Consider the following 26,654-nt stretch of genomic DNA (forward strand, 5'->3'; position numbering starts at 1 on the left):
CAGTGTGTAAATATGGGATTGAAATTTTATCTTGACATTTTATTTTCATCGGAGCAGTGAATAACACGAGATTTTTCGTTGTGGTACAAGTCATAAAAAATGACTTTCTCATAAGCTTTCAGAATTCATCCCTGGTATCAACACTTCCTCTTCATGAAGTAGTTTGAAACAAAATATATCTTTGGCATCATTTCTGGATGCCACAATTAAACATTTTTTGCATGGGTGATCATCATCCAATAAACCTGCTGTGGTCAGTATTTCTGACGATTGTCTTGTTCTCTTATTTTCCATCGCCACATAATGTTCTAAAATTGATGCACGGAATGTCTGGGGAAGGCCTTCATCAGTTCCACTGCCATCTGAAAAAAAATAGCTTGTTTGTCTTGTGGGAGTGACAAAACTGTTTCGGGCGAACAATTTGAAAACACAATTTGTACAAGGCTGCATAAAGCTGGACGATCGCTTGGTTGTGCGTTGAAGTTTTGGACCCTGTGTTGTCAACCCGCGCCACTTTCGGCCTGCCTGGCTTGGAGGAGCTCCGGCGGGGACAAACTGGCGGCATCGCTTCTATACCGGCCCGTCGCGGGCGTATTCGACGAGGTTTATTAGCCCGTTGCTTGACACCCGCGCCCCTCCCGGCTTCCCGCAAGATCCCCCTGATCAGAGCTGCATTGCGATCCGCTAGGAGCAGCCGCGCCCGGGCCGTGTTTTGCAGCGGCATTGTACGATATTTCGCGAGGATGGCCGTGAGCTTTTCACCCACTTCGCTTGCAACCCGGGCCACGTTGGACCGACGGGCGCGGCGAAACTCCGGCGAGGTCAGGCGGGTGGCGTATTTTCCTTCACAGAATGTCGCGCGGGTGTGCGTCGAAGTTTTCTGCCCTTTGTGTTAGGGTCCATTGTTTGTCCACAGTGTCGACCCTCCCTTTTGATTTTGCGCCCGGGACCTAACCGACGCTGTCGCTTGGCCCCGCCAGAGCTGCGCCGTGCCTGGCGGGCCGGCAAAGGCGAGTGTTGCAAGCGAAGAGGTGGAAGACCTCGCGCACACCAACACGACCTGCCGGGAGCAAAGCTGCTGCCCGCTCGGCTCCGCCAGAGATGCACCTCGCTTTGAGGGACAGGGGGCGCGGTGTGCAATCAAAGGGAAGAAAAACTTGGGAATCAAACCGCGCGAAGGTCCGGGACCGAACCGATGCCACCCGCTTGGCCCTGCCGGAGTTGCGCGGGGCAGGTAGGGCCGAGAGTGGTGTGTGTGATAAGCGAAGCGGAGGAACAGCTCACGCCCGCCCGTGAGAAATTTCGGACAGAGCCGTTTTTGCCCACGGCCGAGCCGGAGTTGCTCCGCTGCGGCGCTCAGGCTGTTCCGACGAGGATGTTGGGGCGGAGCGCTGGGAGAACCGCGGGTGTTAAGCAAAGTGTTCGGCTTCGTGAGAGATGAAGAGAGGAACCACGCGCAGACACAAAAAGCACAGAAGGGTTTTATTGCCAGTAAGCGAGACAGGCCGAGGTGGTCACAACTGAAAGGTAGTCAAAATGATCAATTCGAGGAGTGCAGGAATCCTGGAGCGGTACGGCGTCGTCGACACGGCAGGAAGGATCTCTGACGAAGTGACAATGGGTGGCTCTTCAGGCTGGCTTTTATGCTGCAAGTGGCAGATGAGATAATGACTCGCAGGTGTGTCGGGGAGGCAGGTGCACTGATTAGAGAAGCGCCCATCCCACACTGAAAAAGGTAACAATAACTTTTTGGGAGCGGCAAATTCCCCCACAGGAGAACAGAGAAATAGTGGTTTGATTTCGTGGAGTTCGTGGCGCAATGCATGAGGCGTCTGACTACAAATCAGGTCATGCTCGGCCAAAGAGAGGGCGTCCACCAGGTTGAAAAAGAGATGAAGAGCAAACACTGTCAATACATAATAAAGTTTCTCTGTCCCAATATCCCAAAAAAAAAGCCCAGTCCGAAGTAGCAAGATTAAGAAAATCTTTTGAAAAAACGCTCACATGAGGCGGATTTTGAGCCTTGCCTATGCAGTGATATTAATAATAATTGTAATAATAATCATGAAAAAGTGTGATGGTGGCGTGGCATTCATTTATCTTTTGAATTGGTGCGTTTAGATTTTTGTTTTTTGCTTTTCCTTGTATTTGGGTGTAGTTTCAAGCGCAGCTCATGTTCACACAACGCACATTTTATCTCATTATTTTTAGAGGGTCACAGGAAATCATATGGAAGGCTGCAATGGCCAACTCTCACCAGCAGAGGCTATCGTAAAGTGCTGGCCGTGCATGGACAAATAGGGCTCTCGCATTTCAGAAAGCACAAGAGTGACACAACGTGGCATCAGCTCTGAGCAGCAAATATTGTCAATTCATCGTCAATTTTTTCCGTCCCAAGAACCCCCCAAAAAAGTCAAAAGAGCCAAGATTTTTTAAAAACGCTCACATCAGAAGGATTTTGAGGCGTGTCGATGCAAAAAAAAAAAGAAAAAAGAAAAAAGACAATTAAAAAGTGTGATGGGGACACGACGTTCTTTGAATTCTAAATTGATATATTTCGATTTTTTTTGCTTTCACATGTATTTGGTTTGAGATTCGATTTCAGCTCATGTTCACAGGGCGGACATTTTATGTTGTTGCTTATTTTTAGAGGGTCATAAAAAAAATCCCAGACTTGACTTCTTCGTTTACAGTTGACTGAATAGGGATGATTGTTTTATTTGGGAGCAGAGAGATGTTGACTTAAATTCGCGGAGTTTATGATGCCACGGATAACGTGTCTCAATACGATTCAGTATTCGTTCGCGGAACGTCGCGCGGCTGGAAGCCGACGTTTTCTGCCCTTTGCGTTCGAAACCATTGTGTGTCCACGGTGCCGCCCCTCCCTTTTTTTGTCTCTTTTTCAGTGTGGGCTGGGCGCCTCTCGAATCAGTGCACCTGCCTCCCCTACACACGTGCGAGTCTTCATCTCATCTGCCACTTGCACCATAAAAGACAGCGTGAACAGCCACCCGTTGCCAGTTCGTCAGCGATCCTTCCTGCCGAGCGAGCTGCTGCCACGCCGTTACGCTCCAGCATTTCTGCACTCCTCAACGTGATCATTTTGACTAGCTTTCAGTTGTTTACACCTCGACCTGACCAACTTTCTGGCAATAAAACCCCTCTTCGTTTTTGGTGTCTGTGTGTGGTTCTTGTATTGATCTCTCACGAAACCTAACACTTTAATTCACATTCGACCCAAACTCCTCGTTTGGAGCGTCCCTCGCGCCGAAACGGTGCAGCATCGGCGGTGCCGTGGGCATAAACAACTCGGTACGACATTTCGCGCGGGTGGGCGTGAGATGTTCCTCCGCTTCACTGGTAACCCTGGATACTCTCCGCCGTACGGGTGCCGTGCGCCCCGAACCCGAAACAATGAGGGACATTTTAAGGCGGTCGGGTTCGGGTAGGGGTAGGGCTCGGGCTCGGGCTCGGGCCGCCCGATCTTACTTCTGCTCCGGCGGGGCCAAGCGGGTGGCATCCGTTCGGTCCCGGACCTTCGTGCTGTTTGATTACCAAAGGACTTATGCACACACTTCAACTTGTATTTTGTTCAGGATGACCTCCTGAAGCCTAAATGAGCATTAATTTGATCACACAACTCATGCCTATGAAGATACATTCAAACTCACAAAACGTGCTCAGCTCGGGCTGAAAATGCATTTAAAGCAATAAAAACTCAAATTGAGTGTCACACCTAAACCAAAGGACTTATGGACACACTTCAACATGTATTTTGTTCAGGATGACCACCTGAAGCCTAAATGAGCATTCATTTGACCACACAACTCATTCCTATGAAGATACATTCAAAGTCAGAAAGCGCGCTCAGCTCAGGCTACAAATGCATTTAAAGCAATAAAAACTCAAATTGAGTGTCACGCCTAAACCAGAGGATTTATGCACACACTTCAACATGTATTTTGTTCAGGATGTCCTCCTGAAGCCTAAATGAGCATTAATTTGACTACACAACTCATTCCTATGAAGATACATTCAAAGTCAGAAAGCGCGCTCAAGCTCGGGCTGAAAATGCATTTAAAGCAATAAAAACTCAAATTGAGTGTCACACCTAAACCAAAGGACTTATGCACACATTCAACATGTATTTTGTTCAGGATGACCTCCTGAAGCCTATATGAGCTTTAATTTGACCACACAACTCATTCCTATGAAAATACATTCAAACTCACAAAACGTGCTCAGCTCGGGCTGAAAATGCATTTAAAGCAATAAAAACTCAAATTGAGTGTCACGCCTAAACCAAAGGATTTATGCACACACTTTAACATGTATTTTGTTCAGAAGGACCACCTGAAGCCTAAATGAGCATTAATTTGATCACACAATTCATGCCTATGAAGATGCATTCAAACTCACAAAACGTGCTCAGCTCGGGCTGAAAATGCATTTAAAGCAATAAAAACTCAAATTGAGTGTCACACCTAAACCAAAGGACTTATGCACACACTTCATCATGTATTTTGTTCAGGATGGCCTCCTGAAGCCTAAAAGAGCATTAATTTGACTAAACAAATCATTCCTATGAAGATACATTCAAAGTCAGAAAGCGCGCTCAGCTCGGGCTGAAAATGCATTTAAAGCAATAAAAACTCAAATTGAGTGTCACACCTAAACCAAAGGATTATGCACACACTTCAACATGTATTTTGTTCAGGATGGCCTCCTGAAGCCTATATGAGCATTAATTTGACCACACAACTCATTCCTATGAAGATACATTCAAACTCACAAAAGGTGCTCAGCTCGGGCTGAAAATGCATTTAAAGCAATAAAAACTCAAATTGAGTGTCACGCCTAAACCGAAGGACTTATGCACACACTTCAAGATGTATTTTGTTCAGGATGACCTCCTGAAGCCTAAATGAGCAATAATTTGACCACACAACTCATTCCTATGAAGATACATTCAAAGTCAGAAAGCGCGCTCAGCTCGGACTGAAAATGCATTTAAAGCAATAAAAACTCAAATGGAGTGTCACGCCTAAACCAAAGGACTTATGCACACACTTCAACATGTATTTAGTTCAGGATGACCACCTGAAGCCGAAATGAGCATTAATTTGACCACACAACTCATTCTTATGAAGATACATTCAAACTCACAAAACATGCTCAGCTCGGGCTGAAAATGCATTTAAAGCAATAAAAACTCAAATTGAGTGTCACGCCTAAACCAAAGGACTTTAGCACACACTTCAACATGTATTTAGTTCAGGATGTCCTCCTGAAGCCTATATGAGCTTTAATTTGACCACACAACTCATTCCTATGAAGATACATTCAAATCCACAAAACGTGCTCAGCTCGGGCTGAAAATGCATTTAAAGCAATAAAAACTCAAATTGAGTGTCACACCTAAACCAAAGGACTTATGCACACACTTCATCATGTATTTTGTTCAGGATGGCCTCCTGAAGCCTAAAAGAGCATTAATTTGACTAAACAAATCATTCCTATGAAGATACATTCAAAGTCAGAAAGCGCGCTCAGCTCGGGCTGAAAATGCATTTAAAGCAATAAAAACTCAAATTGAGTGTCACACCTAAACCAAAGGATTATGCACACACTGCAACATGTATTTTGTTCAGGATGGCCTCCTGAAGCCGAAATGAGCATTAATTTGACCACACAACTCATTCCTATGAAGATACATTCAAACTCACAAAAGGTGCTCAGCTCGGGCTGAAAATGCATTTAAAGCAATAAAAACTCAAATTGAGTGTCACGCCTAAACCAAAGGACTTATGCACACACTTCAACATGTATTTAGTTCAGGATGACCACCTGAAGCCGAAATGAGCATTAATTTGACCACACAACTCATTCTTATGAAGATACATTCAAACTCACAAAACATGCTCAGCTCGGGCTGAAAATGCATTTAAAGCAATAAAAACTCAAATTGAGTGTCACGCCTAAACCAAAGGACTTTAGCACACACTTCAACATGTATTTAGTTCAGGATGTCCTCCTGAAGCCTATATGAGCTTTAATTTGACCACACAACTCATTCCTATGAAGATACATTCAAATCCACAAAACGTGCTCAGCTCGGGCTGAAAATGCATTTAAAGCAATAAAAACTCAAATTGAGTGTCACGCCTAAACCAAAGGACTTATGCACACACTTCAACATGTATTTTGTTCAGGATGACCACCTGAAGCCTAAATGAGCATTAATTTGACCACACAACTCATTCCTATGAAGATACATTCAAACTCACAATACGTGCTCAACTCGGGCTGAAAATGCATTTAAAGCAATAAAAACTCAAATTGAGTGTCACGCCTAAACCAAAGGACTTATGCACACACTTCAACATGTATTTAGTTCAGGATGTCCTCCTGAAGCCTAAATGAGCATTAATTTGACCACACAACTCATTCCTCTGAAGATACATTCAAACTCACAAAAAGTGCTCAGCTCGGGCTGAAAATGCATTTAAAGCAATAAAAACTCAAATTTTAAAAAACTTTACCAGTGTAGGCAACTTAATAATAATAATAATACTAATAATACATTTTATTGATAAGCGCCTTTCAAGACACCCAAGGACACTTTACAATAACAAAAAACACAAAACAATACGGGTTGAGCAGCTGACATGTCTGTCATTTTCTTGTGAGAATTAATTTTTTTCCAGAACAACACTCACAAAATTAGATATAGGTCTACATGACTTCCAACATTGTGATGTGCACTCACAGCAGCAATACCAGTCTTCGGCCGCTCAATTCATGCAAATTCTTCTCAAGACACTGCTCATGGTACCACCTTTCGCACTGGGTCTCGTCAAAAGGGGGCCGGGGGGAGAGAACCCTAACATCGCAAGATTATATGTTCGGAAATTTCAATCAGGATAACTCTAAGTTGCTTTTAAAATTCAAATTTTTTCTTTTACTTGAACCAACCCAATTTCAATGATGCATGCAAAGCATCATGAAGACAATGTCGATGCAAGATAAATTGTGTGTTCTTCCATTGTAAAAATCACTCGTTTTGTCAGAGGACCTTTTCCAGGTGGTTTTGCCATTTAGAGCATGCCACAGTGCATGGCGAGAACAAATACGACAACATGACGGAATATCAGTGAACATTAAACTTAAAATTCACAGTGTGTAAATATGGGATTGAAATTTTATCTTGACATTTTATTTTCATCGGAGCAGTGAATAACACGAGATTTTTCGTTGTGGTACAAGTCATAAAAAATGACTTTCTCATAAGCTTTCAGAATTCATCCCTGGTATCAACACTTCCTCTTCATGAAGTAGTTTGAAACAAAATATATCTTTGGCATCATTTCTGGATGCCACAATTAAACATTTTTTGCATGGGTGATCATCATCCAATAAACCTGCTGTGGTCAGTATTTCTGACGATTGTCTTGTTCTCTTATTTTCCATCGCCACATAATGTTCTAAAATTGATGCACGGAATGTCTGGGGAAGGCCTTCATCAGTTCCACTGCCATCTGAAAAAAAATAGCTTGTTTGTCTTGTGGGAGTGACAAAACTGTTTCGGGCGAACAATTTGAAAACACAATTTGTACAAGGCTGCATAAAGCTGGACGATCGCTTGGTTGTGCGTTGAAGTTTTGGACCCTGTGTTGTCAACCCGCGCCACTTTCGGCCTGCCTGGCTTGGAGGAGCTCCGGCGGGGACAAACTGGCGGCATCGCTTCTATACCGGCCCGTCGCGGGCGTATTCGACGAGGTTTATTAGCCCGTTGCTTGACACCCGCGCCCCTCCCGGCTTCCCGCAAGATCCCCCTGATCAGAGCTGCATTGCGATCCGCTAGGAGCAGCCGCGCCCGGGCCGTGTTTTGCAGCGGCATTGTACGATATTTCGCGAGGATGGCCGTGAGCTTTTCACCCACTTCGCTTGCAACCCGGGCCACGTTGGACCGACGGGCGCGGCGAAACTCCGGCGAGGTCAGGCGGGTGGCGTATTTTCCTTCACAGAATGTCGCGCGGGTGTGCGTCGAAGTTTTCTGCCCTTTGTGTTAGGGTCCATTGTTTGTCCACAGTGTCGACCCTCCCTTTTGATTTTGCGCCCGGGACCTAACCGACGCTGTCGCTTGGCCCCGCCAGAGCTGCGCCGTGCCTGGCGGGCCGGCAAAGGCGAGTGTTGCAAGCGAAGAGGTGGAAGACCTCGCGCACACCAACACGACCTGCCGGGAGCAAAGCTGCTGCCCGCTCGGCTCCGCCAGAGATGCACCTCGCTTTGAGGGACAGGGGGCGCGGTGTGCAATCAAAGGGAAGAAAAACTTGGGAATCAAACCGCGCGAAGGTCCGGGACCGAACCGATGCCACCCGCTTGGCCCTGCCGGAGTTGCGCGGGGCAGGTAGGGCCGAGAGTGGTGTGTGTGATAAGCGAAGCGGAGGAACAGCTCACGCCCGCCCGTGAGAAATTTCGGACAGAGCCGTTTTTGCCCACGGCCGAGCCGGAGTTGCTCCGCTGCGGCGCTCAGGCTGTTCCGACGAGGATGTTGGGGCGGAGCGCTGGGAGAACCGCGGGTGTTAAGCAAAGTGTTCGGCTTCGTGAGAGATGAAGAGAGGAACCACGCGCAGACACAAAAAGCACAGAAGGGTTTTATTGCCAGTAAGCGAGACAGGCCGAGGTGGTCACAACTGAAAGGTAGTCAAAATGATCAATTCGAGGAGTGCAGGAATCCTGGAGCGGTACGGCGTCGTCGACACGGCAGGAAGGATCTCTGACGAAGTGACAATGGGTGGCTCTTCAGGCTGGCTTTTATGCTGCAAGTGGCAGATGAGATAATGACTCGCAGGTGTGTCGGGGAGGCAGGTGCACTGATTAGAGAAGCGCCCATCCCACACTGAAAAAGGTAACAATAACTTTTTGGGAGCGGCAAATTCCCCCACAGGAGAACAGAGAAATAGTGGTTTGATTTCGTGGAGTTCGTGGCGCAATGCATGAGGCGTCTGACTACAAATCAGGTCATGCTCGGCCAAAGAGAGGGCGTCCACCAGGTTGAAAAAGAGATGAAGAGCAAACACTGTCAATACATAATAAAGTTTCTCTGTCCCAATATCCCAAAAAAAAAGCCCAGTCCGAAGTAGCAAGATTAAGAAAATCTTTTGAAAAAACGCTCACATGAGGCGGATTTTGAGCCTTGCCTATGCAGTGATATTAATAATAATTGTAATAATAATCATGAAAAAGTGTGATGGTGGCGTGGCATTCATTTATCTTTTGAATTGGTGCGTTTAGATTTTTGTTTTTTGCTTTTCCTTGTATTTGGGTGTAGTTTCAAGCGCAGCTCATGTTCACACAACGCACATTTTATCTCATTATTTTTAGAGGGTCACAGGAAATCATATGGAAGGCTGCAATGGCCAACTCTCACCAGCAGAGGCTATCGTAAAGTGCTGGCCGTGCATGGACAAATAGGGCTCTCGCATTTCAGAAAGCACAAGAGTGACACAACGTGGCATCAGCTCTGAGCAGCAAATATTGTCAATTCATCGTCAATTTTTTCCGTCCCAAGAACCCCCCAAAAAAGTCAAAAGAGCCAAGATTTTTTAAAAACGCTCACATCAGAAGGATTTTGAGGCGTGTCGATGCAAAAAAAAAAAGAAAAAAGAAAAAAGACAATTAAAAAGTGTGATGGGGACACGACGTTCTTTGAATTCTAAATTGATATATTTCGATTTTTTTTGCTTTCACATGTATTTGGTTTGAGATTCGATTTCAGCTCATGTTCACAGGGCGGACATTTTATGTTGTTGCTTATTTTTAGAGGGTCATAAAAAAAATCCCAGACTTGACTTCTTCGTTTACAGTTGACTGAATAGGGATGATTGTTTTATTTGGGAGCAGAGAGATGTTGACTTAAATTCGCGGAGTTTATGATGCCACGGATAACGTGTCTCAATACGATTCAGTATTCGTTCGCGGAACGTCGCGCGGCTGGAAGCCGACGTTTTCTGCCCTTTGCGTTCGAAACCATTGTGTGTCCACGGTGCCGCCCCTCCCTTTTTTTGTCTCTTTTTCAGTGTGGGCTGGGCGCCTCTCGAATCAGTGCACCTGCCTCCCCTACACACGTGCGAGTCTTCATCTCATCTGCCACTTGCACCATAAAAGACAGCGTGAACAGCCACCCGTTGCCAGTTCGTCAGCGATCCTTCCTGCCGAGCTAGCTGCTGCCACGCCGTTACGCTCCAGCATTTCTGCACTCCTCAACGTGATCATTTTGACTAGCTTTCAGTTGTTTACACCTCGACCTGACCAACTTTCTGGCAATAAAACCCCTCTTCGTTTTTGGTGTCTGTGTGTGGTTCTTGTATTGATCTCTCACGAAACCTAACACTTTAATTCACATTCGACCCAAACTCCTCGTTTGGAGCGTCCCTCGCGCCGAAACGGTGCAGCATCGGCGGTGCCGTGGGCATAAACAACTCGGTACGACATTTCGCGCGGGTGGGCGTGAGATGTTCCTCCGCTTCACTGGTAACCCTGGATACTCTCCGCCGTACGGGTGCCGTGCGCCCCGAACCCGAAGCAATGAGGGACATTTTAGGGCGGTCGGGTTCGGGTAGGGGTAGGGCTCGGGCTCGGGCCGCCCGATCTTACTTCTGCTCCGGCGGGGCCAAGCGGGTGGCATCCGTTCGGTCCCGGACCTTCGTGCTGTTTGATTACCAAAGGACTTATGCACACACTTCAACTTGTATTTTGTTCAGGATGACCTCCTGAAGCCTAAATGAGCATTAATTTGATCACACAACTCATGCCTATGAAGATACATTCAAACTCACAAAACGTGCTCAGCTCGGGCTGAAAATGCATTTAAAGCAATAAAAACTCAAATTGAGTGTCACGCCTAAACCAAAGGATTTATGCACACACTTTAACATGTATTTTGTTCAGAAGGACCACCTGAAGCCTAAATGAGCATTAATTTGATCACACAATTCATGCCTATGAAGATGCATTCAAACTCACAAAACGTGCTCAGCTCGGGCTGAAAATGCATTTAAAGCAATAAAAACTCAAATTGAGTGTCACACCTAAACCAAAGGACTTATGGACACACTTCAACATGTATTTTGTTCAGGATGACCACCTAAAGCCTAAATGAGCATTCATTTGACCACACAACTCATTCCTATGAAGATACATTCAAAGTCAGAAAGCGCGCTCAGCTCAGGCTACAAAAGCATTTAAAGCAATAAAAACTCAAACTGAGTGTCACGCCTAAACCAGAGGATTTATGCACACACTTCAACATGTATTTTGTTCATGATGTCCTCCTGAAGCCTAAATGAGCATTAATTTGACTACACAACTCATTCCTATGAAGATACATTCAAAGTCAGAAAGCGCGCTCAAGCTCGGGCTGAAAATGCATTTAAAGCAATAAAAACTCAAATTGAGTGTCACACCTAAACCAAAGGACTTATGCACACATTCAACATGTATTTTGTTCAGGATGACCTCCTGAAGCCTATATGAGCTTTAATTTGACCACACAACTCATTCCTATGAAGATACATTCAAACTCACAAAACGTGCTCAGCTCGGGCTGAAAATGCATTTAAAGCAATAAAAACTCAAATTGAGTGTCACGCCTAAACCAAAGGATTTATGCACACACTTTAACATGTATTTTGTTCAGAAGGACCACCTGAAGCCTAAATGAGCATTAATTTGATCACACAATTCATGCCTATGAAGATGCATTCAAACTCACAAAACGTGCTCAGCTCGGGCTGAAAATGCATTTAAAGCAATAAAAACTCAAATGGAGTGTCACGCCTAAACCAAAGGACTTATGCACACACTTCAACATGTATTTAGTTCAGGATGACCACCTGAAGCCGAAATGAGCATTAATTTGACCACACAACTCATTCTTATGAAGATACATTCAAACTCACAAAACATGCTCAGCTCGGGCTGAAAATGCATTTAAAGCAATAAAAACTCAAATTGAGTGTCACGCCTCAACCAAAGGACTTATGCACACACTTCAACATGTATTTTGTTCAGGATGATCTCCTGAAGCCTAAATGAGCATTAATTTGACCACACAACTCATTCCTATGAAGATACATTCAAACTCACAAAACGTGCTCAGCTCGGGCTGAAAATGCATTTAAAGCAATAAAAACTCAAATTGAGTGTCACGCCTAAACCGAAGGACTTATGCACACACTTCAAGATGTATTTTGTTCAGGATGACCTCCTGAAGCCTAAATGAGCAATAATTTGACCACACAACTCATTCCTATGAAGATACATTCAAAGTCAGAAAGCGCGCTCAGCTCGGACTGAAAATGCATTTAAAGCAATAAAAACTCAAATGGAGTGTCACGCCTAAACCAAAGGACTTATGCACACACTTCAACATGTATTTAGTTCAGGATGACCACCTGAAGCCGAAATGAGCATTAATTTGACCACACAACTCATTCTTATGAAGATACATTCAAACTCACAAAACGTGCTCAGCTCGGGCTGAAAATGCATTTAAAGCAATAAAAACTCAAATTGAGTGTCACGCCTAAACCAAAGGACTTATGCACACACTTCAACATGTATTTTGTTCAGGATGACCACCTGAAGCCTAAATGAGCATTAATTTGACCACACAACTGATTCCTATGAAGATACATTCAAACTCACAAAACGTGCTCAGCTCGGGCTGAAAATGCATTTAAAGCAATAAAAACTCAAATTGAGTGTCACGCCTAAACCAAAGGACTTATGCACACACTTCAACATGTATTTAGTTCAGGATGTCCTCCTGAAGCCTAAATGAGCATTAATTTGACCACACAACTCATTCCTCTGAAGATACATTCAAACTCACAAAAAGTGCTCAGCTCGGGCTGAAAATGCATTTAAAGCAATAAAAACTCAAATTGAGTGTCACGCCCAAACCAAAGAACTTATGCACAACCTTCAATATTTATTTAGTTCAGGATGACCACCTGAAGCCTAAATGAGCATTAATTTGACCACACAACTAATTCCTATGAAGCTACATTCAAACTCACAAAACGTGCTCAGCTCGGGCTGAAAATGCATTTAAAGCAATAAAAACTCAAATTGAGTGTCACGCCTAAACCAAAGGACTTATGCACACACTTCAACATGTATTTTGTTTAGGATGACCACCTGAAGCCTAAATGAGCATTAATTTGACCACACAACTAATTCCTATGAAGCTACATTCAAACTCACAAAACGTGCTCAGCTCGGGCTGAAAATGCATTTAAAGCAATAAAAACTCAAATTGAGTGTCACGCCTAAACCAAAGGACTTATGCACACACTTCAACATGTATTTTGTTCAGGATGTCCTCCTGAAGCCTAAATGAGCATTAATTTGACCACACAACTCATTCCTATGAAGATACATTCAAACTCACAAAAGGTGCTCAGCTCGGGCTGAAAATGCATTTAAAGCAATAAAAACTCAAATTGAGTGTCACGCCTAAACCAAAGGACTTATGCACACACTTCAACATGTATTTAGTTCAGGATGTCCTCCTGAAGCCTAAATGAGCATTAATTTGACCACACAACTCATTCCTATGAAGATACATTCAAACTCACAAAAAGTGCTCAGCTCGGGCTGAAAATGCATTTAAAGCAATAAAAACTCAAATTGAGTGTCACGCCCAAACCAAAGAACTTATGCACACACTTCAATATTTATTTAGTTCAGGATGACCACCTGAAGCCTAAATGAGCATTAATTTGACCACACAACTAATTCCTATGAAGCTACATTCAAACTCACAAAACGTGCTCAGCTCGGGCTGAAAATGCATTTAAAGCAATAAAAACTCAAATTGAGTGTCACGCCTAAACCAAAGGACTTATGCACACACTTCAACATGTATTTTGTTCAGGATGACCACCTGAAGCCTAAATGAGCATTCATTTGACCACACAACTCATTCCTATGAAGATACATTCAAACTCACAAAACGTGCTCAACTCGGGCTGAAAATGCATTTAAAGCAATAAAAACTCAAATTTTAAAAAACTTTACCAGTGTAGGCAACTTAATAATAATAATAATACTAATAATACATTTTATTGATAAGCGCCTTTCAAGACACCCAAGGACACTTTACAATAACAAAAAACACAAAACAATACGGGTTGAGCAGCTGACATGTCTGTCATTTTCTTGTGAGAATAAATTTTTTTCCAGAACAACACTCACAAAATTAGATATAGGTCTACATGACTTCCAACATTGTGATGTGCACTCACAGCAGCAATACCAGTCTTCGGCCGCTCAATTCATGCAAATTCTTCTCAAGACACTGCTCATGGTACCACCTTTCGCACTGGGTCTCGTCAAAAGGGGGCCGGGGGGAGAGAACCCTAACATCGCAAGATTATATGTTCGGAAATTTCAATCAGGATAACTCTAAGTTGCTTTTAAAATTCAAATTTTTTCTTTTACTTGAACCAACCCAATTTCAATGATGCATGCAAAGCATCATGAAGACAATGTCGATGCAAGATAAATTGTGTGTTCTTCCATTGTAAAAATCACTCGTTTTGTCAGAGGACCTTTTCCAGGTGGTTTTGCCATTTAGAGCATGCCACAGTGCATGGCGAGAACAAATACGACAACATGACGGAATATCAGTGAACATTAAACTTAAAATTCACAGTGTGTAAATATGGGATTGAAATTTTATCTTGACATTTTATTTTCATCGGAGCAGTGAATAACACGAGATTTTTCGTTGTGGTACAAGTCATAAAAAATGACTTTCTCATAAGCTTTCAGAATTCATCCCTGGTATCAACACTTCCTCTTCATGAAGTAGTTTGAAACAAAATATATCTTTGGCATCATTTCTGGATGCCACAATTAAACATTTTTTGCATGGGTGATCATCATCCAATAAACCTGCTGTGGTCAGTATTTCTGACGATTGTCTTGTTCTCTTATTTTCCATCGCCACATAATGTTCTAAAATTGATGCACGGAATGTCTGGGGAAGGCCTTCATCAGTTCCACTGCCATCTGAAAAAAAATAGCTTGTTTGTCTTGTGGGAGTGACAAAACTGTTTCGGGCGAACAATTTGAAAACACAATTTGTACAAGGCTGCATAAAGCTGGACGATCGCTTGGTTGTGCGTTGAAGTTTTGGACCCTGTGTTGTCAACCCGCGCCACTTTCGGCCTGCCTGGCTTGGAGGAGCTCCGGCGGGGACAAACTGGCGGCATCGCTTCTATACCGGCCCGTCGCGGGCGTATTCGACGAGGTTTATTAGCCCGTTGCTTGACACCCGCGCCCCTCCCGGCTTCCCGCAAGATCCCCCTGATCAGAGCTGCATTGCGATCCGCTAGGAGCAGCCGCGCCCGGGCCGTGTTTTGCAGCGGCATTGTACGATATTTCGCGAGGATGGCCGTGAGCTTTTCACCCACTTCGCTTGCAACCCGGGCCACGTTGGACCGACGGGCGCGGCGAAACTCCGGCGAGGTCAGGCGGGTGGCGTATTTTCCTTCACAGAATGTCGCGCGGGTGTGCGTCGAAGTTTTCTGCCCTTTGTGTTAGGGTCCATTGTTTGTCCACAGTGTCGACCCTCCCTTTTGATTTTGCGCCCGGGACCTAACCGACGCTGTCGCTTGGCCCCGCCAGAGCTGCGCCGTGCCTGGCGGGCCGGCAAAGGCGAGTGTTGCAAGCGAAGAGGTGGAAGACCTCGCGCACACCAACACGACCTGCCGGGAGCAAAGCTGCTGCCCGCTCGGCTCCGCCAGAGATGCACCTCGCTTTGAGGGACAGGGGGCGCGGTGTGCAATCAAAGGGAAGAAAAACTTGGGAATCAAACCGCGCGAAGGTCCGGGACCGAACCGATGCCACCCGCTTGGCCCTGCCGGAGTTGCGCGGGGCAGGTAGGGCCGAGAGTGGTGTGTGTGATAAGCGAAGCGGAGGAACAGCTCACGCCCGCCCGTGAGAAATTTCGGACAGAGCCGTTTTTGCCCACGGCCGAGCCGGAGTTGCTCCGCTGCGGCGCTCAGGCTGTTCCGACGAGGATGTTGGGGCGGAGCGCTGGGAGAACCGCGGGTGTTAAGCAAAGTGTTCGGCTTCGTGAGAGATGAAGAGAGGAACCACGCGCAGACACAAAAAGCACAGAAGGGTTTTATTGCCAGTAAGCGAGACAGGCCGAGGTGGTCACAACTGAAAGGTAGTCAAAATGATCAATTCGAGGAGTGCAGGAATCCTGGAGCGGTACGGCGTCGTCGACACGGCAGGAAGGATCTCTGACGAAGTGACAATGGGTGGCTCTTCAGGCTGGCTTTTATGCTGCAAGTGGCAGATGAGATAATGACTCGCAGGTGTGTCGGGGAGGCAGGTGCACTGATTAGAGAAGCGCCCATCCCACACTGAAAAAGGTAACAATAACTTTTTGGGAGCGGCAAATTCCCCCACAGGAGAACAGAGAAATAGTGGTTTGATTTCGTGGAGTTCGTGGCGCAATGCATGAGGCGTCTGACTACAAATCAGGTCATGCTCGGCCAAAGAGAGGGCGTCCACCAGGTTGAAAAAGAGATGAAGAGCAAACACTGTCAATACATAATAAAGTTTCTCTGTCCCAATATCCCAAAAAAAAAGCCCAGTCCGAAGTAGCAAGATTAAGAAAATCTTTTGAAAAAACGCTCACATGAGGCGGATTTTGAGCCTTGCCTATGCAGTGATATTAATAATAATTGTAATAATAATCATGAAAAAGTGTGATGGTGGCGTGGCATTCATTTATCTTTTGAATTGGTGCGTTTAGATTTTTGTTTTTTGCTTTTCCTTGTATTTGGGTGTAGTTTCAAGCGCAGCTCATGTTCACACAACGCACATTTTATCTCATTATTTTTAGAGGGTCACAGGAAATCATATGGAAGGCTGCAATGGCCAACTCTCACCAGCAGAGGCTATCGTAAAGTGCTGGCCGTGCATGGACAAATAGGGCTCTCGCATTTCAGAAAGCACAAGAGTGACACAACGTGGCATCAGCTCTGAGCAGCAAATATTGTCAATTCATCGTCAATTTTTTCCGTCCCAAGAACCCCCCAAAAAAGTCAAAAGAGCCAAGATTTTTTAAAAACGCTCACATCAGAAGGATTTTGAGGCGTGTCGATGCAAAAAAAAAAGAAAAAAGAAAAAAGACAATTAAAAAGTGTGATGGGGACACGACGTTCTTTGAATTCTAAATTGATATATTTCGATTTTTTTTGCTTTCACATGTATTTGGTTTGAGATTCGATTTCAGCTCATGTTCACAGGGCGGACATTTTATGTTGTTGCTTATTTTTAGAGGGTCATAAAAAAAATCCCAGACTTGACTTCTTCGTTTACAGTTGACTGAATAGGGATGATTGTTTTATTTGGGAGCAGAGAGATGTTGACTTAAATTCGCGGAGTTTATGATGCCACGGATAACGTGTCTCAATACGATTCAGTATTCGTTCGCGGAACGTCGCGCGGCTGGAAGCCGACGTTTTCTGCCCTTTGCGTTCGAAACCATTGTGTGTCCACGGTGCCGCCCCTCCCTTTTTTTGTCTCTTTTTCAGTGTGGGCTGGGCGCCTCTCGAATCAGTGCACCTGCCTCCCCTACACACGTGCGAGTCTTCATCTCATCTGCCACTTGCACCATAAAAGACAGCGTGAACAGCCACCCGTTGCCAGTTCGTCAGCGATCCTTCCTGCCGAGCTAGCTGCTGCCACGCCGTTACGCTCCAGCATTTCTGCACTCCTCAACGTGATCATTTTGACTAGCTTTCAGTTGTTTACACCTCGACCTGACCAACTTTCTGGCAATAAAACCCCTCTTCGTTTTTGGTGTCTGTGTGTGGTTCTTGTATTGATCTCTCACGAAACCTAACACTTTAATTCACATTCGACCCAAACTCCTCGTTTGGAGCGTCCCTCGCGCCGAAACGGTGCAGCATCGGCGGTGCCGTGGGCATAAACAACTCGGTACGACATTTCGCGCGGGTGGGCGTGAGATGTTCCTCCGCTTCACTGGTAACCCTGGATACTCTCCGCCGTACGGGTGCCGTGCGCCCCGAACCCGAAGCAATGAGGGACATTTTAGGGCGGTCGGGTAGGGGTAGGGCTCGGGCTCGGGCTCGGGCCGCCCGATCTTACTTCTGCTCCGGCGGGGCCAAGCGGGTGGCATCCGTTCGGTCCCGGACCTTCGTGCTGTTTGATTACCAAAGGACTTATGCACACACTTCAACTTGTATTTTGTTCAGGATGACCTCCTGAAGCCTAAATGAGCATTAATTTGATCACACAACTCATGCCTATGAAGATACATTCAAACTCACAAAACGTGCTCAGCTCGGGCTGAAAATGCATTTAAAGCAATAAAAACTCAAATTGAGTGTCACACCTAAACCAAAGGACTTATGGACACACTTCAACATGTATTTTGTTCAGGATGACCACCTGAAGCCTAAATGAGCATTCATTTGACCACACAACTCATTCCTATGAAGATACATTCAAAGTCAGAAAGCGCGCTCAGCTCAGGCTACAAATGCATTTAAAGCAATAAAAACTCAAATTGAGTGTCACGCCTAAACCAGAGGATTTATGCACACACTTCAACATGTATTTTGTTCAGGATGTCCTCCTGAAGCCTAAATGAGCATTAATTTGACTACACAACTCATTCCTATGAAGATACATTCAAAGTCAGAAAGCGCGCTCAAGCTCGGGCTGAAAATGCATTTAAAGCAATAAAAACTCAAATTGAGTGTCACACCTAAACCAAAGGACTTATGCACACATTCAACATGTATTTTGTTCAGGATGACCTCCTGAAGCCTATATGAGCTTTAATTTGACCACACAACTCATTCCTATGAAGATACATTCAAACTCACAAAACGTGCTCAGCTCGGGCTGAAAATGCATTTAAAGCAATAAAAACTCAAATTGAGTGTCACGCCTAAACCAAAGGATTTATGCACACACTTTAACATGTATTTTGTTCAGAAGGACCACCTGAAGCCTAAATGAGCATTAATTTGATCACACAATTCATGCCTATGAAGATGCATTCAAACTCACAAAACGTGCTCAGCTCGGGCTGAAAATGCATTTAAAGCAATAAAAACTCAAATTGAGTGTCACACCTAAACCAAAGGACTTATGCACACACTTCATCATGTATTTTGTTCAGGATGGCCTCCTGAAGCCTAAAAGAGCATTAATTTGACTAAACAAATCATTCCTATGAAGATACATTCAAAGTCAGAAAGCGCGCTCAGCTCGGAATGAAAATGCATTTAAAGCAATAAAAACTCAAATTGAGTGTCACACCTAAACCAAAGGATTATGCACACACTTCAACATGTATTTTGTTCAGGATGGCCTCCTGAAGCCTATATGAGCATTAATTTGACCACACAACTCATTCCTATGAAGATACATTCAAACTCACAAAACATGCTCAGCTCGGGCTGAAAATGCATTTAAAGCAATAAAAACTCAAATTGAGTGTCACGCCTAAACCAAAGGACTTATGCACACACTTCAACATGTATTTTGTTCAGGATGACCACCTGAAGCCTAAATGAGCATTAATTTGACCACACAACTCATTCCTATGAAGATACATTCAAACTCACAAAACGTGCTCAACTCGGGCTGAAAATGCATTTAAAGCAATAAAAACTCAAATTGAGTGTCACGCCTAAACCAAAGGACTTATGCATACACTTCAACGTGTATTTTGTTCAGGATGACCACCTGAAGCCTAAATGAGCATTAATTTGACCACACAACTCATTCCTATGAAGATACATTCAAACTCACAAAACGTGCTCAGCTCGGGCTGAAAATGCATTTAAAGCAATCAAAACTCAAATTGAGTGTAAGGCCTAAACCAAAGGACTTATGCACACACTTCAACATGTATTTTGTTCAGGATGACCTCCTGAAGCCCATATGAGAATTAATTTGACCACACAACTCATTCCTATGAAGATACATTCAAACTCACAAAACGTGCTCAGCTCGGGCTGAAAATGCATTTAAAGCAATAAAAACTCAAATTGAGTGTCACGCCTAAACCAAAGGACTTATGCACACACTTCAACATGTATTTTGTTCAGGATGACCACCTGAAGCCTAAATGAGCATTAATTTGACCACACAACTCATTCCTATGAAGATACATTCAAACTCACAAAACGTGCTCAACTCGGGCTGAAAATGCATTTAAAGCAATAAAAACTCAAATTGAGTGTCACGCCTAAACCAAAGGACTTATGCATACACTTCAACATGTATTTTGTTCAGGATGACCACCTGAAGCCTAAATGAGCATTCATTTGACCACACAACTCATTCCTATGAAGATACATTCAAACTCACAAAACGTGCTCAGCTCGGGCTGAAAATGCATTTAAAGCAATCAAAACTCAAATTGAGTGTAAGGCCTAAACCAAAGGACTTATGCACACACTTCAACATGTATTTTGTTCAGGATGACCTCCTGAAGCCCATATGAGAATTAATTTGACCACACAACTCATTCCTATGAAGATACATTCAAACTCACAAAACGTGCTCAGCTCGGGCTGAAAATTCATTTAAAGCAATAAAAACTCAAATTGAGTGTCACGCCTAAACCAAAGGACTTATGCACACACTTCAACATGTATTTTGTTCAGGATGACCACCTGAAGCCTAAATGAGCATTAATTTGATCACACAACTCATGCCTATGAAGATACATTCAAACTCACAAAACGTGCTCAGCTCGGGCTGAAAATGCATTTAAAGCAATAAAAACTCAAATTGAGTGTCACACCGAAACCAAAGGACTTATGGACACACTTCAACATGTATTTTGTTCAGGATGACCACCTGAAGCCTAAATGAGCATTCATTTGACCACACAACTCATTCCTATGAAGATACATTCAAAGTCAGAAAGCGCGCTCAAGCTCGGGCTGAAAATGCATTTAAAGCAATAAAAACTCAAATTGAGTGTCACGCCTAAACCAAAGGATTTATGCACACACTTTAACATGTATTTTGTTCAGAAGGACCACCTGAAGCCTAAATGAGCATTAATTTGATCACACAATTCATGCCTATGAAGATGCATTCAAACTCACAAAACGTGCTCAGCTCGGGCTGAAAATGCATTTAAAGCAATAAAAACTCAAATGGAGTGTCACGCCTAAACCAAAGGACTTATGCACACACTTCAACATGTATTTAGTTCAGGATGACCACCTGAAGCCGAAATGAGCATTAATTTGACCACACAACTCATTCTTATGAAGATACATTCAAACTCACAAAACATGCTCAGCTCGGGCTGAAAATGCATTTAAAGCAATAAAAACTCAAATTGAGTGTCACGCCTAAACCAAAGGACTTATGCACACACTTCAACATGTATTTTGTTCAGGATGACCACCTGAAGCCTAAATGAGCATTAATTTGACCACACAACTCATTCCTATGAAGATACATTCAAACTCACAAAAAGTGCTCAGCTCGGGCTGAAAATGCATTTAAAGCAATAAAAACTCAAATTGAGTGTCACGCCTAAACCAAAGGACTTATGCACACACTTCAACATGTATTTTGTTCAGGATGACCACCTGAAGCCTAAATGAGCATTAATTTGACCACACAACTCATTCCTATGAAGATACATTCAAACTCACAAAACGTGCTCAGCTCGGGCTGAAAATGCATTTAAAGCAATCAAAACTCAAATTGAGTGTAAGGCCTAAACCAAAGGACTTATGCACACACTTCAACATGTATTTTGTTCAGGATGACCTCCTGAAGCCTAAATGAGCATTAATTTGACCACACAACTCATTCCTATGAAGATACATTCAAACTCACAAAACGTGCTCAGCTCGGGCTGAAAATGCATTTAAAGCAATAAAAACTCAAATTGAGTGTCACGCCTCAACCAAAGGACTTATGCACACACTTCAACATGTATTTTGTTCAGGATGATCTCCTGAAGCCTAAATGAGCATTAATTTGACCACACAACTCATTCCTATGAAGATACATTCAAACTCACAAAACGTGCTCAGCTCGGGCTGAAAATGCATTTAAAGCAATAAAAACTCAAATTGAGTGTCACGCCTAAACCGAAGGACTTATGCACACACTTCAAGATGTATTTTGTTCAGGATGACCTCCTGAAGCCTAAATGAGCAATAATTTGACCACACAACTCATTCCTATGAAGATACATTCAAAGTCACAAAACGTGCTCAGCTCGGGCTGAAAATGCATTTAAAGCAATAAAAACTCAAATTGAGTGTCACGCCTAAACCAAAGGACTTATGCACACACTTCAACATGTATTTTGTTCAGGATGACCACCTGAAGCCTAAATGAGCATTAATTTGACCACACAACTGATTCCTATGAAGATACATTCAAACTCACAAAACGTGCTCAGCTCGGGCTGAAAATGCATTTAAAGCAATAAAAACTCAAATTGAGTGTCACGCCTAAACCAAAGGACTTATGCACACACTTCAACATGTATTTAGTTCAGGATGTCCTCCTGAAGCCTAAATGAGCATTAATTTGACCACACAACTCATTCCTCTGAAGATACATTCAAACTCACAAAAAGTGCTCAGCTCGGGCTGAAAATGCATTTAAAGCAATAAAAACTCAAATTGAGTGTCACGCCCAAACCAAAGAACTTATGCACAACCTTCAATATTTATTTAGTTCAGGATGACCACCTGAAGCCTAAATGAGCATTAATTTGACCACACAACTAATTCCTATGAAGCTACATTCAAACTCACAAAACGTGCTCAGCTCGGGCTGAAAATGCATTTAAAGCAATAAAAACTCAAATTGAGTGTCACGCCTAAACCAAAGGACTTATGCACACACTTCAACATGTATTTTGTTCAGGATGACCACCTGAAGCCTAAATGAGCATTAATTTGACCACACAACTCATGCCTATGAAGATACATTCAAACTCACAAAACGTGCTCAGCTCGGGCTGAAAATGCATTTAAAGCAATAAAAACTCAAATTGAGTGTCACACCTAAACCAAAGGACTTATGGACACACTTCAACATGTATTTTGTTCAGGATGACCACCTAAAGCCTAAATGAGCATTCATTTGACCACACAACTCATTCCTATGAAGATACATTCAAAGTCAGAAAGCGCGCTCAGCTCAGGCTACAAAAGCATTTAAAGCAATAAAACTCAAATTGAGTGTCACGCCTAAACCAGAGGATTTATGCACACACTTCAACATGTATTTTGTTCAGGATGTCCTCCTGAAGCCTAAATGAGCATTAATTTGACTACACAACTCATTCCTATGAAGATACATTCAAAGTCAGAAAGCGCGCTCAAGCTCGGGCTGAAAATGCATTTAAAGCAATAAAAACTCAAATTGAGTGTCACACCTAAACCAAAGGACTTATGCACACATTCAACATGTATTTTGTTCAGGATGACCTCCTGAAGCCTATATGAGCTTTAATTTGACCACACAACTCATTCCTATGAAGATACATTCAAACTCACAAAACGTGCTCAGCTCGGGCTGAAAATGCATTTAAAGCAATAAAAACTCAAATGGAGTGTCACGCCTAAACCAAAGGACTTATGCACACACTTCAACATGTATTTAGTTCAGGATGACCACCTGAAGCCGAAATGAGCATTAATTTGACCACACAACTCATTCTTATGAAGATACATTCAAACTCACAAAACATGCTCAGCTCGGGCTGAAAATGCATTTAAAGCAATAAAAACTCAAATTGAGTGTCACGCCTAAACCAAAGGACTTATGCACACACTTCAACATGTATTTTGTTCAGGATGACCACCTGAAGCCTAAATGAGCATTAATTTGACCACACAACTCATTCCTATGAAGATACATTCAAACTCACAAAAAGTGCTCAGCTCGGGCTGAAAATGCATTTAAAGCAATAAAAACTCAAATTGAGTGTCACGCCCAAACCAAAGAACTTATGCACACACTTCAATATTTATTTAGTTCAGGATGACCACCTGAAGCCTAAATGAGCATTAATTTGACCACACAACTAATTCCTATGAAGCTACATTCAAACTCACAAAACGTGCTCAGCTCGGGCTGAAAATGCATTTAAAGCAATAAAAACTCAAATTGAGTGTCACGCCTAAACCAAAGGACTTATGCACACACTTCAACATGTATTTTGTTCAGGATGACCACCTGAAGCCTAAATGAGCATTAATTTGACCACACAACTCATTCCTATGAAGATACATTCAAACTCACAAAACGTGCTCAGCTCGGGCTGAAAATGCATTTAAAGCAATCAAAACTCAAATTGAGTGTAAGGCCTAAACCAAAGGACTTATGCACACACTTCAACATGTATTTTGTTCAGGATGACCTCCTGAAGCCTAAATGAGCATTAATTTGACCACACAACTCATTCCTATGAAGATACATTCAAACTCACAAAACGTGCTCAGCTCAGGCTGAAAATGCATTTAAAGCAATAAAAACTCAAATTGAGTGTCACGCCTCAACCAAAGGACTTATGCACACACTTCAACATGTATTTTGTTCAGGATGATCTCCTGAAGCCTAAATGAGCATTAATTTGACCACACAACTCATTCCTATGAAGATACATTCAAACTCACAAAACGTGCTCAGCTCGGGCTGAAAATGCATTTAAAGCAATAAAAACTCAAATTGAGTGTCACGCCTAAACCGAAGGACTTATGCACACACTTCAACATGTATTTAGTTCAGGATGACCACCTGAAGCCTAAATGAGCAATAATTTGACCACACAACTCATTCCTATGAAGATACATTCAAACTCACAAAACATGCTCAGCTCGGGCTGAAAATGCATTTAAAGCAATAAAAACTCAAATTGAGTGTCACGCCTAAACCAAAGGACTTATGCACACACTTCAACATGTATTTAGTTCAGGATGTCCTCCTGAAGCCTAAATGAGCATTAATTTGACCACACAACTCATTCCTCTGAAGATACATTCAAACTCACAAAAAGTGCTCAGCTCGGGCTGAAAATGCATTTAAAGCAATAAAAACTCAAATTGAGTGTCACGCCCAAACCAAAGAAGTTATGCACAACCTTCAATATTTATTTAGTTCAGGATGACCACCTGAAGCCTAAATGAGCATTAATTTGACCACACAACTAATTCCTATGAAGCTACATTCAAACTCACAAAACGTGCTCAGCTCGGGCTGAAAATGCATTTAAAGCAATAAAAACTCAAATTGAGTGTCACGCCTAAACCAAAGGACTTATGCACACACTTCAACATGTATTTTGTTCAGGATGACCACCTGAAGCCTAAATGAGCATTCATTTGACCACACAACTCATTCCTATGAAGATACATTCAAACTCACAAAACGTGCTCAACTCGGGCTGAAAATGCATTTAAAGCAATAAAAACTCAAATTTTAAAAAACTTTACCAGTGTAGGCAACTTAATAATAATAATAATACTAATAATACATTTTATTGATAAGCGCCTTTCAAGACACCCAAGGACACTTTACAATAACAAAAAACACAAAACAATACGGGTTGAGCAGCTGACATGTCTGTCATTTTCTTGTGAGAATAAATTTTTTTCCAGAACAACACTCACAAAATTAGATATAGGTCTACATGACTTCCAACATTGTGATGTGCACTCACAGCAGCAATACCAGTCTTCGGCCGCTCAATTCATGCAAATTCTTCTCAAGACACTGCTCATGGTACCACCTTTCGCACTGGGTCTCGTCAAAAGGGGGCCGGGGGGAGAGAACCCTAACATCGCAAGATTATATGTTCGGAAATTTCAATCAGGATAACTCTAAGTTGCTTTTAAAATTCAAATTTTTTCTTTTACTTGAACCAACCCAATTTCAATGATGCATGCAAAGCATCATGAAGACAATGTCGATGCAAGATAAATTGTGTGTTCTTCCATTGTAAAAATCACTCGTTTTGTCAGAGGACCTTTTCCAGGTGGTTTTGCCATTTAGAGCATGCCACAGTGCATGGCGAGAACAAATACGACAACATGACGGAATATCAGTGAACATTAAACTTAAAATTCACAGTGTGTAAATATGGGATTGAAATTTTATCTTGACATTTTATTTTCATCGGAGCAGTGAATAACACGAGATTTTTCGTTGTGGTACAAGTCATAAAAAATGACTTTCTCATAAGCTTTCAGAATTCATCCCTGGTATCAACACTTCCTCTTCATGAAGTAGTTTGAAACAAAATATATCTTTGGCATCATTTCTGGATGCCACAATTAAACATTTTTTGCATGGGTGATCATCATCCAATAAACCTGCTGTGGTCAGTATTTCTGACGATTGTCTTGTTCTCTTATTTTCCATCGCCACATAATGTTCTAAAATTGATGCACGGAATGTCTGGGGAAGGCCTTCATCAGTTCCACTGCCATCTGGAAAAAAAATAGCTTGTTTGTCTTGTGGGAGTGACAAAACTGTTTCGGGCGAACAATTTGAAAACACAATTTGTACAAGGCTGCATAAAGCTGGAC

Source organism: Hippocampus guttulatus, chromosome 14 (assembly GCF_054856545.1).
Source record: "Hippocampus guttulatus isolate MCC_2025c chromosome 14, RoL_Hgut_1.0, whole genome shotgun sequence".
In the NCBI taxonomy this organism is placed as follows: domain Eukaryota; kingdom Metazoa; phylum Chordata; class Actinopteri; order Syngnathiformes; family Syngnathidae; genus Hippocampus; species Hippocampus guttulatus.